Below are 14,054 nucleotides of genomic sequence, written 5' to 3' on the forward strand. Positions count from 1 at the left end.
CTTGTTTGCTTCCTTGTTCTCCTTCCCGCCCAACAGCTTTGAGCCAAACAATCAATGTGGCTCCTCTCAACTTTTTTCCCCCCTTTTCCAATTAATTAATTTAAATTGACCATTAAGTCAGCAGAGGTTTTGATTGATATTTTCATTAACAGCCCTCTCATGCAGACCTGTCCAACACCTAAGAAATGTATGATAATGTCCAATCTGCATGAAGGGCCTGAGCCTCTCCCTTCACCTCTCAGTTCCAGTGAGTTATTACTCGAATTGTGCTGGCTGTTTCATTGAGTGTAATTTGAATACAGATTAGCTGCCCTGGTGTTCCAGAGCTTTAGCATTATCATTACTGGGGACAGTAATTTGACTGATGAACACGTGGGTTATCACAAGGTTATCACCTTCACAGTTCTGGAAAAGTCTCCCACCCCACACGTGGAGGGAAAGACACCGGCAGCTTCTGTGGCAAAATTAAGCTCTGTAAATTGGTTCCTCCAATAACTTATTGAATAAATTCCTTTCCTAATTAAAGAACCGATATCCTTCTTTACTCTCAGATATTCCAAGGCTTTATTAGATTGATGAACTAATATCAATTTGACTTTCTTAAAAAATGTGAATTAAGCGCCTTCATCCAATTACACACGAGCACTCCATTCGTGTAAAGTGATTTAGAAAGCTAAAAGGACAAAGGAAATATATTGGCTTGAGCTCATGAAAGCAATTATTATTCGGCCACTCCTTCTCAAAAGACATGCTTTTTCTTAATTAGGATGAAAAAGAATGAACAAAAAAAGAGTCTCCATAATTTACAGGAAAAGGAATCCAGACTGGGATGATACTGAAATTTCTGCTTAAGTTATAGAATAGCTAGGCCACTCAACTATAATTATCTAATCCTGTGATGAGTTAAAGTACTCAAGGCGTTAAATTCGGCTCCATTATAACCGAAAACCAGGGCTTTATGCTAATCTTTCAACTCAAGGAATGTGAAAGATGCAAAAGAAATGAATTTATAATTTGAACCGAAAGGAAAGCATTAGTGTGAAAGTTGTAGCAGAGCTGAATTCATTGGGGCAAAAGGTTCAGAGGTTGTGATAAATGCACCTGTCAAAAAGCCAAATAAATCCAAAATTCATTGTGCATCAAAAATGTTGGAAGTTCAATTTACAGTAGCTGTGCAGATGACACGGAAAGCTAGTTTAAAATGAACAAACATCAAAAGCTGACATGTTTGAAAAGCCAATTGATTCCATTCAGGACTCATTATCAGCAATGAAGATTTAATAGGATCAGGATTGAATTTCATATATTCAAAATTGTCTGTCGCATGATATTTTCATAAGAAAGTATCTGGGAGTCTGAAAATCACCATAATGTTTTTTGACCCAAAATTGTAAGTGCTTCTTAGGAAAAAATATTGTCTCAACAGAGATTCTAGATTTTGTGCTTCTATGATTTAATTTGAAGAAAATACCCAAAGCAATGTTTTTTTTTAAAAAAAACAAAAAACAAAACAAAAACAAAAATGTTTTGCCAATGAGGCCAGTTGATGTAAATCAATTAATCATGAAAACAATTTGGCATGTGGAAAATTGAACCTTTAGTTAGATGTTATCAGCTCAATATCCTTTCTATTGTCCCTGGGTAGAGATAATACTTCTCTTATCTTCCTGAGAATCTACCTCCTCTACTTGAACAGAAATGATCAAGTGATAGTTATAAAACCCTTGATGTTTGTCCTTGGATGAAAGAGGCCCACAGAGACATAAAAACATCCGTTACTAGAATTGCAGTGCTGAATTTTTACAACCTGGTTAAAGTGAGCCATTCAACCTTTCCGCGGCATCTCTGATTTAAAGGGGTCTTTAGGGTGGGAAACGCTCCAAACCTCAAGTAGAAATGCCTTTAAATGGAGAAGACCCCATAACCCACCTGCCTAAGGGTTTGGAAGTTTATTCTACTTGAAAGAAGATCAGCAGAACAAGCTGGTTCTTTGAAGTCACTGGGCATTTAGATCCATTCTTCCTGTGATTTCGTTCAGTTCTGTGTTTAAAACTGAGATTCCAAGAAACAAGGCCTTGACTATGTGGAGCCAAACAAGGTTGGGCCACCTTCAGCAGAAGAAGCTTCCTGTTTCCAGTGTCAGGGTTCCAAGTAACACCCCCAACGAAAGAAGACTCTGAGGCTTGAAGTTCCTCAAAGTTCCATTTTATTAGAGATGTCATATTGGCACACCTGGAAAAACCCGAATCTGAAGGTTTCCAGGTTTTCCCCACCCAAAGAAAAGTTCAAGACCCTGCCCAGCACCCACATGTCCATCACATGATCCCATCAGGCACTGTCCCAACTGGAGATGCCTCCCAGTCACCTGACTCCAGGTGCCAGGGCAAGACGTCCTTGACTCTCTGAGAAAAGAGTGTTATTATGGCTAGGTATCTCCCATACTCCATATAATCCCCCCTCCCATTTTCCCACAGTAGAAAATGTGGCAGGCCTGAAGGCCCAACGTAAAAGATGGCGTCCATGCCTGACATGGAATGGATTTGCTTTTCTGATGTTGTCCTGAACTGGTAAAGCATTATCCAAGGAGCGGCCACAAAGAAGACAGGGTCAACCTAGTCTCCAAAGCACCTGATGGCAGTAGAAGAAGCAATGTTATTGCCATCCCAAGCACCTTATTTCAATAGATCTCTCCTCAGAACATATGATTTTATGCTTATTGGATCTCCTCAAACAAGTGTCGATGGAGATTCTCAGTCACCCAGGTCCTGGTTGTCCCAAAGGTGCTTTTTTAAGAGGCAACTGGACTTTCTTGGTTTTTCTTTGAAGACGTTTCGCTTCTCATCCAAGGAACTTCTTCAGCTCTGATTTTAGATCTACAACACAGTCTTTGCAACAGTTCCAAGAAGGCTCCACACCCATTTGCACTACTCAGGTGACCCTGATGACACAGATAAACCTCCAAGTGGCCTCAACGACCCTCTAAAAGGATGCAAATGACCAGCTGTCTGCAAGGAGTATCAATCCTTCCCTTCCCCACCATTCAGTCAGAGCTGAAGAAGCTTCTTGGATGAGAAGCGAAATGTCTTCAAAGAAAAACCAGAAAGTTTAGTTGCCTCTTGAAAAAGTACTTTTGGGCCCTCAAATAAGGTTTGAAAAGGGTTGGATGTTCCATTTTTTTGAACTGGTCTTCCAAGAAAAATTTGAAGCTTTTTAATGCCTGTGGTCTGAGCTTGTCAAACAGTGACCTTATTTTGATTTCAAATTATTACCTGCCAGATTAATTTTGGAAAGAAATATTACCGTGAAGGGCCTTTAATGCGATATTGAATGATATTCCTAAAACAGAGGCTTTGTCATTTCATGAATAATTTTTAGGGAAATGGAAAGAAACTTCTCCTCCCGACTTTAAGGAATGGATTCAGGATCTGAGTCTATTGGTTAACCTGGTTTCCAAATTCTCTGTGTCCCAGAATGAGAAAATGAAGCAAAATGTTTTCATGGGGTCTATATTTAAGGACCGAACAACTTTCACACTGATACAAATGGACTTTATAAGAGCTTTTATCTCTTTTCCTCCATTAATTAGTCTTCGTTTTTTCACATTTATTTTAACCACCATAAAATACTCCTCGTAAAAGGCTCATTCACTCTATGACTGTTGTTTGTGTTTGGCCTGCAGCTTTCTGTATTTCCCTTGCTGTACTTTTCTATATAATTTCTATTAGAAATGATGCAACAATTTTTATCTGGTAAATTTATATAGCTGCCCATCTCACATAGGGGGCAGCAAACAAAATAAAAAAAAAATAGTACAACTGCAACAACAACAAAACCATAACAAAGAGCTTTAAAAATCTTAAAAACAATGAAACCATTAAAACATAATTTGCTGAAGTGCAGAGTCAGTTTTCCTACCAATGCAACCACCTTACAGGTTCTAATCCCACATTGCTGGAACCTCAGGGCGGATGGCAAAGCCAGGTTTTCAGACTTCGTTCGTTTTTATTTTAAAATTTTTACTAGAAGAACCCTAAATGTACCTCTTCAGATTGTTTTGAGGAGAGTCAGTCTGTCTGTCTGTCTGTCTGTGTGTATCTATCTATCTATCTATCTATCTATCTATCTATCTATCTATCTATCTATCTCCATGCATCCACACATTCATCCACGCTCCTTCCTTCCTTCCTATCTATCTATCTATCTATCTATCTATCTATCTATCTATCTCCATGCATCCACACATTCATCCACGCTCCTTCCTTCCTTCCTTCCTTCCTTCCTTCCTTCCTTCCTTCCTTCCTTCCTTCCTTCCTTCCTTCCTTCCTTCCTTCTTATCTATCTATCTATCTATCTATCTATCTATCTATCTATCTATCTATCTATCTATCTATCTATCTATCTCCATGCATCCACACATGCATCCACGCTCCTCCCTCCCTCCCTCCCTCCCTTCCTTCTTTCCTTCCTCTATCATTAATCAGAATCCCAACTAGTACCAAGCCCTTTCTCAGGGCTCCAGAGCTGTTTGATATGTTCTCATTCTCTCAGTTTAGATGTGCGATTATTTTACAGCTGCATTCTTTCTGCAGAATTTCTTATGGCAACCAACACGTTCCTTTAACTCAGTTGCATTCTTTGTCACAAAAAGAGATTTATTCTTCAACACATGAAGTGGTTACCAAGATAGCTGCTGGAGAGGGTGGCTCTTTTCTATATTTTATATGCTTTAAGGCTTTTTATTAGCTTTGTGTTCTTGCACTGGGAGACAACCTAACATGTAAAATTATTCTTTTAGATATAAAGACCAGGAGCAATTTAGAAATAATACATAAATAAAATGGGCCTTTTTAGGCATTATTAGTTGATCAGAAATGAGATGATCACATTGTAAATGGTGCTACTGACCACTGATGGTGCATATATGTCAACTTTGCCCTGTCTTAAATGAACTAAATAAAATAGTGAACAGACACATCACAAATGCTGTAGAAGTTACAACCCTACCCAGATGTGGGTACATTTTGAAGGAAGGAGTGGAAATGGTCTGTTCTCAGTAAAAGCTGCAATCAGCGCTGATGAGTTTATTCTGAAAAATTAAGGAAACTTAATAAGGAACTCTTTGGTTTTCTTAACCTTCAAAAGCTCTCTTCTTTCATAAAGCTGGTGTAAATATAGCAATAACAACATCAGATAAAAGCAAGATGCATCAAAAGATTTAGGGGACTTGTTGTGTATTTAAAAGAATTATATCTTGTTTATAGTACAGTATAAAATGCACAACTGATTTATATAGCAGCTAGTCCATGGCAGAGGAAATCTCATTTCAATCATAAATGGCAGGATTTGATTTAAGAATTCATTCTTTAATGGGTCTGCAATGTTCAAATTTAAACTCGCTCAATTCATCAGCAAAATATTCAATACGGGGCACTGGGAACTCATTTAGGCAAACAGTGACTTTTAATATAAATTTTCCAGGAGATTTCTTCATTGATTGAGCAGTTTAGTGCAAAATGATTTGTGCGATACATTCTCCAGGATCAATGAAGGTTGAGTCAATGGCTAATATAAAACCATCATCGCGCCAAGTACAGAGCGCATAGCAATGAACTTTGACTTCACCCTGAACTGCTTAGAAGGAAGACAAGGGTCTGATCCAGTCAAGGAGAAACGGGGGGCTGCGGTTTGGACATCTCCACCCTGGGCCTTTGTATTCTGTTGCTCAGGGCTTTCCTTCTTGATGGGCTGAAGGGTCTTCCAGCCATGATGGAAACCTTAACCGATTTGTGATGCCCCCCATCCCAACCTCTATCCTGCCTAAATAACAGAACAACAGAGTTGGATGGGACCTCAGAGGTCTTCTAGTCCAACCCTCTGCCCAAGCAGGAGACCCTATGCCATTCCGGACAAATGGCTGCCTAATCTCTTTTTGGAAACCTCCAGTTATCTTTATCTCAACTCACCAGCAAAAATCTGACTTCCCTCTATGATATTATATCATAAAGTCTAACAGATTTGACAGATCTCGAGTCTGTCTTAAGAGAGAGTTGGGGGGAAGCATCAGAAAATGCTATCTATGGAGATTTCTCGGTCATCCAGGTCATGGTTGTCCCAAAGGTGCCTTTTTTTAAAAAAAAAAGGCAACTGGACTTTGTTTTTCCTTGAAAACATTTTTCTTCTCATTCAAGAAGCTTCTTCAGTTCCAAAGAACCAAGGAAGCTTCTTGGACGAGAAGTGAAATGTCTTCAAGGAAAAACAAAGTCCAGCTGCCTTTTGAAAAAAGCACCTTTGGGACATCAGAATGCTGTATATTCCCTTCAACTTGTAGAAAAAGAGAGAGACAGATGGACTGAATAGTCACCTCTAGGTGACACGGGTGGGAATTTATTTATTTGTTACTTTTTTATGGTGCTCATCCCCTCTATATGGTGGCTCTGGGTGGCTTTCCGTTTATAAAACAGATGGAAAAATGATTAAATATATTAAAATATTAAAACTATGCAGGTTAAAATGTTAAAAACTACTTATAAGTCTAATAAATAAATAAAGTTCAAGAAGGACTTCTCATTTAGACTGGAAGACTTTCAGCTTATTCTAATGGAGGCAATCAAAATACTTCTAGTATCTGTGAAAGCTAGAAAATAAAATTTTAGACTTTGGTTTGGTCTTAAGAAAGTTATTGCTTCCCTGCTAATATTTCAGGATGTTTTTTTTTCCCAAATAATAAATGCAACTTGACATTATACAAACATCTTCCTCCCTCCCTCCCTCCCTCCCTCCCTCCCTCCCTCCCTCCCTGTCTCTGTAACTTCTAATACTATCCAGAACAGGTTTCTATGCAGATTCCGTGCTAATGAAGGCCAGTCCTTTATTGATTTAATTTCCAGATTATTTACAGTTCAGCAAGTGATGTTGCTCAGTTCTGGCACATCCTGTCAGCCTCTTGTGAGCTACGAGGCAAAAGATGATGAACGACCGAAGGAAATGGGTGATCCTTTGAACCGTAAGGTCTCACATAGATTGTCCCCTGCCTGGTATCATCCACCGTATCAGCCCAGATGTGGGCTTTGCTCTCACATGGAAATCAATGGAGCACCAAACCCTGAGTTAAAGCACACGTCTTACTTTGTACATAGATGGGCCATGGTGGCGCAGTGGTTAGAGGGCAGTACTGCAGGCTACTTCTGCTGACTGCCGGCTGCCTGAAAATTGGCAGTTCAAATCTCACCAGGCTCAAGGTTGACTCAGCCTTCCATCCTTCCGAGGTGGGTAAAATGAGGCAATATGCTGACTCTGTAAACTATTTAGAGAGGGCTGTAAAGCACTGTAAAGCAGTATATAAGTCTAAGGGCTATTGCTACAGATATCAGAATAACAGAGTTGGAAGGGACCTTGGAGGTCTTCTAGTCCAACCCCCTGCTCAGGCAGGAGACTCTATATCATTGTAGACACATGGTTGTCCCATCTCTTCTTAAAAACCTCCAGTGATGGAGCATCCACAACCTCTGGAGACAAGTTGTTCCACTGGCTAATTCTAATGTCAAGAAATTTTTCCTTATTTCCAGGTTGCTTCTCTCCTTGATTAGTTTCCATCTATTGCTTCTTGTCCTGCCTTCTGATGCTTTGGAGAATAGGTTGACCCCCTCTTCTTGTGGCAACCCCTCAATACTGGAAGATGCTATCCTGTCACCCCTAGTTCTTCTTTTCACTAGACTAGAGATACCCAATTCCTGCAACGGTCCTTCATGTGTTTTAGCCTTCATATTTTAGAATGATAATCTACAGTAAATCTAGCTGTAAAATGGGAATTACTTGGGACACTACCTTATTATCTGCCCTAGCAAATCTGATCACATACACTACACATAGCAAACTAGGCTATAGCCCCAGATAGCATAAGCAAAGGCTGAAAAAGTTTGCAACCTCTAATTCAACATATATTGTGAACACCTGAATGGAGAAATGAAACAAAATTCAGCCACTTTTTGGGGGGACTTTGTACCTGTCTATGGGGTAAACTAAAATAATTTGTGCTCTTGGTTTCCTAAAAACTAAGCTAAATTCTTCTATTGAACCAGTAAGGAGGGTGTGTGGGCCATGGAACACCGTATTAAAGATAGCTAGCAGTTGCTAAGATTCAATGGTCATAGAGTTATTTTTTTCAGCACTGTCATAACCTCAAAAGGTTGCAGAAGGAGGCAGTCTGTAAGCGAGGCCCCCGGTGCTCCACGGCCTCGCTGGATGAAGTTTTGGTCTTCTCCATACAAATGCAGTTAAAGAAACATTTCTTCCATTCCTAGGGCATCTCAAGGAGCTCTGGATCACTAGCTGCCTACAAGCTGCAAACTTTGTGTTTAGGTGGTGAGATCTTATCAAAGTCTAATTTATCTTGAGATCAATGTCATCTTCAGAAGACCTTAGGGACAAAATGATTTTAGCGGCTTCTCTTTCTTTCTTCAGCCAACATTCCGGGTTGCTCTCGTAGCTGTCGGATGTCCTGCCCTCTTTCCTTGGAGCTCAGTTTGCACAACCAGCTGAATAGCCGAGTTACTAAGTCAGCGAATGAAGTAATTCACTTGACAAACTGGGGCAAGAAAGGTCGTGAAGCAGGGTAAAACTCACTTAACAACGGTCTCATTTTGCAACAGAAATTCTGGGACAGAAATGTCTTCTGTCAAAGGCCATCCCCCCCACCCCACCCCACCCATTGACCAGCAAGGGACACCAAGGGAGCCCCCATTATTCAGTCCCCTTCAAAGGGTTATAAATACTGAGATCCATTAAGAAAAAACTACGTAATGTTGGCTTTAAACAAACTCAATCCATCATCCTTCCTAACATACACATTTTTATTTTATTTATTTTATTAGTCATATTTCTATGCCGCCCACTCTCCGAGGACTCTAGGCAGCTTACACCAAAGACAGTATACTAAATAGCATATTGCCCCCAACAATCTGGGTCCTCATTTTACCCACCTCGGAAGGATGGAAGGCTGAGTCAACCTTGAGCCGGTGAGATTTGATCCGCTGATCTGCTGAACTAGCAGTCAGATGAAGTAGCTGCAGTGCTGCACTCTAACCACTGTGCCACCTTGGCTCTTCACATCCTTTCCTTTAGGGTGATCAGCCCACCAGCAATGGAACACAACCGATGTGAGATCCCATTTCTCTTCATCAGCTTGACTTCTGATGAAGAGGATGGGTGGGGGGACATTAAGAGGAACAAAAAACCCAACACTGCATATCAAATAAGCCTCTGTTGGACCTTCCCAACTTCTTCTGTTATACATCGAGTCCACACACACCTTACCTGGAGTGTATGAACAGAGGCATAGAATCAAAATCATGTGACGTGTTACTATCACTTTATAAAGCCATAGAAAAGAATGGGATGGGATGGGATGGGATGGCATGGCATGGAATGGCATAGCATAGAATAGAAAATATGGGATGGGTTGGGATAGGATGAATAGAATAGAATAGAATAGAATAGTTGGAAGGGACCTTGGAGGTCTTCTAGTCCAACCCCCTGCCCAGGCAGGAAACCCTACACCACTTCAGACAAATGGTTATCCAATCTCTTCTTAAAAACTTCCAGCTTTGGAGCATTTACAACTTCTGGTGGCAAGTTGTTCCACTGGTTAATTGTCCTCACCGTTAGGAAATTTCTCCTTCATTCTAGGTTGCTTGTCTCCTTGATTAGTTTCCATCTGTTGCTTCTTGTTCTGCCTTCAGGTGCTTTGGAAAATAGTTTGACCCCCTCTTCAGTCTCCGGACATGTCTTGGACAGGCCTCAATGCTTAAACCCAGATCTATTTTGGCATCACTGCTGATGAGAAAGGATCAGGGCAAAAGTCTAGGATCTACATGGAAGAGACTTTAAATGAAATCCCCTTTAGGGGAATTTGCTTTTTCTGGAAATGTATCAAGGTATTTGATCATAATTTCGATCCAGTGTTTCTCAGGCATCAAATAAGGCAGCCTCCCCGGTGTGGGCATGAAGGCCTATCAAAGCAGAGAAGCTCAGGGCGCTGGGAACGAAACGGTATTTGCCTGTTTATGTGAAGAATGATTAACTTTAAATGAATCGTTGACCTTTCTTGAATGGCATGTGACCTGTAAGATATCAGAGCTGTAGATCACGAGCTATTCTGGAAAATTGCTGCCTGCCAACTGAAAATAAACAATAAGATATCAAATATAGTTTGGTAAAATTGACTTGGTTTAACACTGGGGTGGGAAAAAAGTGAATTATTTTGACTCACCAGTCAGAACGCATCAATTCATTTCAGATCATCCTTGATCTGAAACTGGAGGTACTTTTTTTGGAGTTTTTTTCCCCCACGTTTCGTAAATTGATGTCTGCTGGAATGCGAGCCTTATTTATACCATATACGCTTGAAGAAGAAATCTAAATAGAAAGATGGCTAGGATAAAATATTCCAAAATGTTTTAGAGTGATGAGGATGGCTGTCTCGGTATACTCTTCAGTTTGAAAAGTCAGACAATAAAGTCAGACATTTTTTAAAAATAATGGTTTGAATTTTATGGCCAATTAAAGCAACCTTGAACGGAAACTGTTCCAGTGTAATCTTTTTGAGAGTAATCCATTTTATACTGTGCAAACCAAGCAATAAGCTATTGAAACCTGTTACAGCAATGCTTTTTCTGCAAGTTTTAATTAATATTTGCTAAAGGTGCCACATTTTAACAGAACTACCGTACCCGTGAATCATAGCTACCAAATAGCCATTTCAGTTTTTCATTAACCAGAATGCAAATGTTAGACTTATCCCTGGGTTGATATGTAATTCTTGTTGTTGTTCAAGATCAGATCTAAGAAGATGGCATCTGGGTCAACTTCCCACTTAGAGGGGCCCAAATGAGAAAAAAACATTGTCCAATTCTTTTCATTATTACTGCAAATATAAAGAGAAACTTCAGTGGAGACAATCAATTGAAATTAGATACGCTAATAGATTAACAGAAAAAAAAAAAACATTCTCCCTGTTTCCATGATCCTGCAAATGTTTACCACAACATGCTAAAAGCCAATTTTGCTGACCAGTTTAGACCCAGAATTGCACAAAAGAAGCCACGTTTTGTGTAGTACCCCATAGATCAAAGGGGGAAAAAAATCACTGTTGTCTCTTTATAGGAATCCTAATTTTTTTTAAGCCAAGATAAATTTGGTTTGTGTTTACATGTGTAAATATATGTATGTCTCTTTTTGTTTAGCAGGAAAAACTAATTCATTCAACCAAACAAGTGACTACGTAGCAGATGAATAAAGTAGAAACAATATAGGAAAGATTAGTAGAGACCTGTGTTAATCTGAATAATATTGGGTTGGCTTTAGTTCTACTGAAATTAATTGAGACAAGTTATTCATGACTAATTTAAAATCCTATTGATTTTAGTAGAACTAAACTGTGACAAAGCTCCTCGTGATTCAACCTATTAATAATATAGAAATAGATATTAACCAGCCTGAAATAGAAATAAAATAAGTTACATAAACCAGCCCATTAATATTGCTTTTCATATTCATGCATCTTCCCCAAATATAGTGTGATAAAAACAATAAATCAACAGCCTTACTACGTGCATCAGTAAGATTATTCACAAAAAGATGAATAAGAATAAGAACTCACAATTCTACTGCTACCTCTTCGTTGTAACAAATTGCACAAATAATCATTAACATTTTTCACGAAGTTCGCAATGTGTCTCATGCAGCCTAAAAGGTTTATATTTGTTTATTTTCTTCTTTTAACTGAAAATATGCAGTCAGTGTTGCATGCCATTGGACTTCATAAAGTTTAAACATCATAGCATTTACATCTATTTCTACAGCGTGAAATCAGCAACTTAGCAGCTGTCAACAAATTCAATGGCAACTCATAAGAACATAGAATAATAGATTTGGAAGGGACCTTGGAGGTCTTCTAGTCCAACCTTCTCCTTGAGCAGGAGACTCAATACCATTTCAGACAAATGGTTGTCCAGTCTCTTCTTGATGGAGCATCCACAACTTCTGGAGGCAAGCAGTTCCACTGGTTGATTGTCCTCACTGTCAGGAAATTTCTCCTTAATTCCAGGTTGCTTCTCTCCTTGTTTAGTTTCCATCTGTTGCTTCTTATCTTGCCTTTTAGTTCTTTGGAAAATAGTTGGACTCCTCATCTTTGTAGGAGCCCCTCAAATATTGGAACACAACTATCATGTCTCCCCTAGTCCTTCTCTTCATTAGGCTAGACCTACCCAATTCACTATATTCTAGATAGCCCATAAGAAAGGCTGAGAAGCCAAAGAATGGAGGCCTTTGAACTCTGGTGCTGGAGAAGACTCCTGGGAATCCCTTGGACTGCAAGGCGATCCAACCGGTCAGTCCTAGAGGAGATCGACCCTGACTGCTCTTTAGAAGGCCAGATCCTGAACATGAAACTCAAATACTTTGGCCACCTAATGAGAAGGAAGGACTCATTGGAGAAGAGCCTAATGCTGGGAACGATTGAGGGCAAAAGAAGAAGGGGACGGCAGAGAACGAGGTGGCTGGATGGAGTCACTGAAGCAGTCGGAGTGAGCTTAAATGGACTCCAGAGGATGGTAGAGGACAGGAAGGCCTGGAGGACGTTGTCCATGGGGTCGCAATGGGTCGGACATGACTTCACAACTAACAACAACAAGATAGCCTGCAAGGAGATATCACTTGCCAAGTAATGCAGGTAAAAAAAGGTGTATTAAAAAAATAAAATAAAACCAGGAGAACAAAAAAAGAATTATCAGAAGATTCATAAATGGCATGTCCCAGGTACTTTGAAGTCTTTAGCAAATAAAGGAATGAATTCAGTTTAGTAATGCACTAGCTGGGCAGTGCCATGTTTCAAACTGTCCCGTAGGCCGAAAGTCACATCCACTTTGAAATAATAGAAGATATTTGTAGCTCGAGTTTTAGGTTTTGGCCGGGGTTTGCTCTCCAAGCTTGTTTCAGTTTAGTTTCCGAATGTTCCGTTACCAGACTAGGTAACATCATCAGTGGGATTGTCTTGTCCTATTCTCCTTAGCTTATAAACTGACCACACTGGCACACAAGACATTTATAAGCTAAGGAGAATAGGACAAGACAATCCTGCTGATGACGTTACGTAGTCTGGTAACGAAATGTTCGGAAACCAAATTGAAACAAGCTTGGAGAGCAAACCATGGCCAAAATCATATCCACTTTTTCTGCAAATTTCTGAAGATAAAATTCACACCCCTGGCAGGGGTGGGTTCTACTTACCTTTACTACCGGTTTGCAATGGGGCCGCACTTGCGCTTGCTTCGTGTGCGCAGAAGCTTCTGCACATGCACAGAAGTATTTTGATGACGTCAGGGTTGGTGGGCGGAGCCTCCCACCGGTTTTACTACCAGTTCTATAGAACTGGTGCGAACCGGGAGCAACCCACCACTGACCTCTGGTCATATCTGGTTTTTAATTTTTAAAAATATGTACTGATCTTTAATTTGTGTATTCATTATAACTAGAAGGATTCTGTATTCAGTTGCATAATAGTTAAACCTTTAATTCTAGGCAAATATACCACAGCTAGCCCCTGACTTACAAATATTTGGTTAGTGACCACTCAAAGTTACAACAGGACTGAAAAAAATGACTTATAAACTGGTTCTCATGTCTATTGCCATCTCAGCAACCTCATGGTCACGTGATCAAAATTCAAGCATCTGGTAATCAATACGAATGTACATATTTATATACGTAGCATCTTGGAGACACAAGATTGGCATTTGCAACCTTCCCCACTGGCCTCTGACAAGGGAAGACAAGCGGGGAAATCAGATTTGCTCAACAACTTTGTGATTCACTTAATCGCAGTGATTTGCCTAATAACCAATTACTGGTAATTACCAAATTTTGTAAAATCAGGTGCGACTTACTTAAAAACTGGCCACAAATGTGATTTTAAGTCAAGGACTATCTGGACTGACTACCGTATCTTAAAATATGTAGACTATCAGTTTCGTGCCTACATAATCTGTTGGCATTACCTC

Source organism: Pituophis catenifer, unplaced genomic scaffold (genome assembly GCF_029215685.1).
Source record: "Pituophis catenifer annectens isolate HBS135680 unplaced genomic scaffold, rPitCat1.0.hap2 SCAF_4, whole genome shotgun sequence".
NCBI classification, from domain to species: Eukaryota; Metazoa; Chordata; class Lepidosauria; order Squamata; family Colubridae; genus Pituophis; species Pituophis catenifer.